The following is a 6,000-nucleotide window of genomic DNA, read 5'->3' as shown; positions in this document are numbered from 1 at the left end:
GCTGGAGGTAGGACCGAAATATCAATTGGAAGAAGAATCGGTGCATTCTCAGTATGAGTAATAGAATCATGAGGTGTTTTGGTCTGGGTAATGTCCTCTACTGAAATATTAGAACAAGTGCGAGTTAAAAAGGGTATAGCCTTATAATCAGATCTATTGCACGACCTAGAATTTCAAAGAAGGGTGACATTCCTAAAAGCCTAAGTAGCCTCCTAATTCTAGATGTGGTCAACAATACACCAATCTGGAAAGTCTCTACTAGAAACAGCTCCGAAACATCCTAGGACACTTTAAAACCTTAGGCTCTGATATCAAGCTTGTCACACCCCAGCCCTAGGGAGCGCGACCCGACGCTCAACCGAGATATCCCAGTCAACCAAGCCTACTTGATAAATTCTACCCAACCTTACCTATGAATAATGTGAGGATGAATACCAAGAGTTAGACAAATGAGAGAATAACATGTACAACTGTTACACCCTATGTTTTCACACATGAGATACGCCGTAAGTCAATTGATGTAAACTCATAAATGATATCACCTTTGAAAGTATAAAAAGTAATTTAATCATGTTACCATGGAGGTTACAAATATATAAGATCATTAATAACAAGTACCAAGAGGGTTGGAAGGCTTAGAAGCTAAACAAATTGAAGAAAATAAGTTTCGTTGAAAGTCGACAAGTTGGGAATATTATAACATGTACGTTTGGGATACGAATAAGGTAATTAATATGATAAGGAGGTTATGTTATGAGTTATTTAATTTTTATGATATCCGAGTATTATATTTTGAAGTCAAGCGAGTTGTGGAACAAAAGCTGGCAAAGGTCATCACAAGTTACATTCATAAATGTGCTGAAAATTAGGTCAAATGTAGCTGAGATTTTATCCAAATGTACTTTGAATTATGGGATGATACACTTACCAAATTGAATATCTATGAGTCTAGTTTCTAACTCATTAAACCATTCGTCAATATAACATCGGTGTAGAGAGATATTTGCGTCTTTACGAGATTGCGTAGGAAGCCCCTATGGGACCTACTTGGTCGGTGGCCAACCTTCACTTGTTTGTATCTCGTTTTTTGGATGAGATTTGCTCATTTTTCGACCTCATTCCATCCTCACACTTTCCAAACCCTCCCAAAAATCTCCCCCAAGGCTCCAAACAAATTTCAAAAAAATGCACCATAATCCAACATCAAAGTTAGCAAAAGGTGAAGAATAACCCCTCTATGGTGTTGTGATGTGAATAAGGATGGTAGTGAGCTAAGTTAAGATTGGGGGTCGAAATTTATATACTGATAAGGTATGTTTAATATCCTTTTGATGGGTTTAAGGTTAATTACACGATCTTTGTGGAGTTGGAGAGAAAGATTACAAAATAGCACATTAAAGGGGAAGAGATGTTGTTATCTTTTGTTAGGTTGTTTTAAGGCTATATATATATATATATATATATATATATATATATATATATATATATATATATATGTTATGGAAAGGTTGGGCCCTAACTTGCTAAATATATTATCTATTTTTATGCATTTCTATATGTTTATCAAGTGAATTTGTGAATGAAACATATGAAACTTGAGATTGGAAGTGAAGATTAGCTTTAATTAACTTCTATAGAGTTGTATTGCCATTGAGGGTTGTTGTAAGCTAAATATACCTTGGATTTCGAATTAAAGCTACGGTAGGAGGTACGTATATTATGTTCTTTCATGTTCTTAAGGTTATCTTGATGTTGATTAAGTTAAATGGGCAGACTAGACATGAACTAGTGAATAAAGTGGTTAATTGATGATAGTTAGAGTTGTGAATTGTTTCCTTTGTTATAAATATATGAGATAAGATTAGAATCATTGATTAATGACTTAATTATCATGTTAATTATATTGTTAAGCTAAAGTAAGAAGACTATAAGGGGTGATATGGCATATACAGATTTCAATCAAAGTTTTCGCTCGTCGTGAAGTAGTTGTGATTTTTGTTGTTATATGGTATATTGTTATTTGATAATTTTATGTTGGTGGATTTCTCTATTTGTTGTTGTTGTTGTTGTTTGTATATGGTAATGGAGGAGGCCCTCATTACAGGGGAGATGCTGCCCAATTTACGTCAATGAGCTAATAGCTTAAGTTACGGACTTAGCCACTCAACACTGATTTTGAATTTCCCTATGCTATAGTAGATTGAGTTGAGTTGTTTGATGAGTTGCTTGGAAGGTATTAAGGACTCAACAGGGTTAAGGTATGTTAAGTCTATCGCTTCTTTCCTTTTAGCATAATCCATATGATACAAATGAAACGTGCAAACGCAGAACTTTCATAAATGACTCTATTCATAGAATTACTAAGGGTGCCTATGTTATTGATTCCCCATGTGTCCTATTATTATATCGTCTGTTCATGGGTCTCAGAAAATACGTAAGTTGATAAAGTTTATCCGAAGGTATAATGATCAATTAATCTTATGACATTCAGAGAGATCTTATTGACTTACTTCTTATGCATTGCATTCATTTATACATGTACATTGACCCATGACCAGATGGAGTTATATACGCGTATATTATATGTATATGGGGTATGAGGAAAGGTTATGGAGTTATATACGCACCACCACATGATCAGCTGGTATACATTGATGATTTCGCCCATAGGGCCAAGATGATATGATGGAATGTCCTCAGATACTTGATGATGTTATGTACATATATACCTATACATGATATGACATTTATACACATATGCATGACATTATAAATGTTTGATGATTCATATAGCTATTCAGACTTACAAGTTGAGTTCTTTACTCCATATTTCTTTCATGTCTTTTATATACTGCTTTCATGCCTTACATACTCGATACTTTATTTCTATTGATGTCCCTTTTGGTTGGGGACGCTACGTTTTATTCTCGTAGGTCTCGATGGACAGGTTGAGAGTCCTCCTAGTAGGCTATCAACTCAGCGGAAGGTGTTGGTGCACTCCACTTACTTCGGAGTTGCCTATTTAGTTAGTATGATTTGGACATGTATTGATTAGTATGGCAGGGCCCTGTCCCGACCTAAATGACGTTTATGTACTCTTAGAGGCTTGTAGATAGATGTCATATATATGGATACTTGTATGGCCTTGTCGGCTTATGTTTTGGGTGTATGAATGATCATGTCATCCTTATAGGCCCGTATGTCGCATGTATAAGTTTCTATATCATGTTGTGTCATCCTATGTCTAGTATTTCGTTATATTTTATTCCAGTTATCTCATGACGAACCTTCTGGCCCATTTACCCATGATGGTGTGATAATAAAGATACGTTATGTTGGTACTCGATTGAGTAAGGCACCGGGTTCCCATTGTGGCCCTCCGATTTGGGTCGTGACAAAAGTAGTATACGAGCAGTTTTGTCCTAGGAAGTCTACAAGTCGTGTCTAGTAGAGTCTTGTTTATAGGTGTATTGTGTACCACACTTATAAACAGGAGGCTACATGGCATTAGGATTGTCACTCTTTCTTCTTACTCTAGATCGTGTGGTAGAGCTTAGTTCTAAGAATTCAAACTCCTAAATTCTATTTTATTCGTAATACAACGATAACTACATCCAAAAAGATAGTTGGTAAGAAATTGAATATGGCTGTGGAATAGTTGAGTTAGAGGAACTCAATTTTGCACCATGCTTATGATGAGTAAATATGATGTCTTCAACAGATCATGCGTTTACTAAGACGTGTAAGATTCTTGATAAGGAACCCTAAGTTATGAATATTTACCCACCCATATGGTTTAAACTTTAAGGCAACGAGAGAATTAAATGGTTGATACAAGTTTTAACAAGTAAAAGAAGCAAGGTGAAGAATGGTACGAGGTACCCAGTTAGTGAAGATTATTAGTATTTACAATTCAGGCAGAGAATATAACCATTCTAAGTTACTTTTATCAGTAACAAAGATATATACAATTGGCCACACCCACAACAGTTATGCCCTATGAGAGCTTACATGTATAGTTTAAGAGAAGGATGGTATATCAGTATCCAGCTGGGGTTAGAGTAACCTAAAATGGTGGATGGATTGTTATCATTAGATAACATTTCCAAAGGTTAGTGCAGACATGGTAATAGATCTCCTTGTGAGACACCCAGATGGTGCAATCTAGAATAGTGTAGTCAGATATGAATACTAGAATATTCAGAAATTTCAGAAGATAGGTAGTGGAATCCTAGAAGGGATAAATATTTACCTTAGTATGACTCCCTCCCCTAAAAAGAAAAAGAAAGAAAGAGAAAGTTAGGTGTCCCGAAAAGTCGGTGAGATGAAGCAAGGGGAGCTAAAAGTGAAAGAACGTTTTGTTGAAGTTTTCATAATAAAGTGATAGACAGAAATATTAGCCGGAGAATAAGAAGAGAGTAAAATGTGATAAATGGGTGATAACGGTAAATCAAAGTATTATAGGATGGCAGAGTCTATAGTCAAGTGAAGGAAAAGACAAAAGTTGACAGGCCTTGAGAAAATAAAACTATATAAGCCATAAAGTCATACCCTTATTTCATGAAATGAGTTGGTGACTCTTACGTAATTACCAGAAGAGTAAGTTAGACCCTCAGAGTAATAGAAATCAATATGGGCTAGTGAACAAGATAAACTGAACATGAATTAGGGACCAAAGGATTTTATGATAGTAAGCATCGTGAGAATTTTAAAGATAACGTTCTGGCAATAATAGAATGGACTACAATAGAATAACCTTTAAAGTTCATTCAGGAAGACGCTTCCCTAAAGCAAGCACTATGAGCATAGTTAATCTTAAGGTACTAGTGTGCTAGTTACACTAGATGCCACCCTTGTGAGTAAGAAATTTTGTTATCCTTGGTAGAAGTATTACCGCAAGGCTAGTAAGAGTTCGTGAAAATGTGAAAAGATGCCTAAGATGGAGAGTCAAAGTCATGTGGTTCAGGTAACTATGGTATTTATAGTAAAGGAAGAATGTGTTAGGAACACGAAAGGAATGAGATTGCATTTATTTATATCCTACAGATATGATACAACTCTAGAACATTATGCAAGCACGACGTCGAGGAGAGGAAATAAGGGTTCCCCCACCAGATATTATTGATAAATAAGTGTGAATGAACACTTCATACACAAGGAGCAAGTGCGAGAGGTAAGTTAAGAAAAAGGAAATAACCCAAGAGAGATTAAGCGAAATACAGATATGAGAATAGACCAACGAGTAGTTAGTAGTTGATTCAAGAAGAGCCTAGTTATTGCTAGACAAGAGGATACATACAAATTAATAGATCGTGCAAGATAAATATAGTGAAACCCAACATAGGGAATTCAATCTTGCATATATGATGACATCGTGATCCTTGAGAAATATTCAGATAGGAGTTGGGGTAGTTAAAGGTACCGTATAAGTATTACAAAAATAAAAGAAAGTGCCACTGGGGAGATAGTCAAAATTTCAGTTCATAAGCAATCCTACGAGCACAAGCGTGCAGAGGTAAGTAACTAAGGATAATTATAGGCGAGCAAGAACAACAAAAATTCTTTCAGGTATATGATGTAATAAGTTCACATCCTTACAAGATTCGAGGATCTCCCCTAAGTACTACAATGAAAGACCAGCTCAAAGAATAAGGAAGAAGACTTCAACCTAAGCATCGTAACTTGAAGAAGAAATGGTCTTGTAACAATGGTCTCACTACAATATGGTATACACTCCATAAGAAACTGGTACCTATCATGGATAATGAATGGAAAAAAATCAAAGGTGTTGTTTGAGATCATATGAGGTACAGGAAATTCTAGTATTCGTAGGCAATAAGACAAGCTAAGTATTCATGCAACAAGTGGCAGAACGACAGGAAAAGTAATTGCTTATATTTAAATACAAATGAGAAGGCACGAAAGGAAATCTATGCTGCTAGCAAGTTAAAGGAATGTTGCGAGTAGTATAAATAGATATGTGTAGGTCACAAACTAAAG

This window comes from Nicotiana tabacum, chromosome 10 (assembly GCF_000715075.1).
Source record: "Nicotiana tabacum cultivar K326 chromosome 10, ASM71507v2, whole genome shotgun sequence".
Taxonomy (NCBI): domain Eukaryota; kingdom Viridiplantae; phylum Streptophyta; class Magnoliopsida; order Solanales; family Solanaceae; genus Nicotiana; species Nicotiana tabacum.
The sequence above is the reverse complement of the archived record's forward strand: the minus strand, read 5'-3'. Positions refer to the sequence as shown.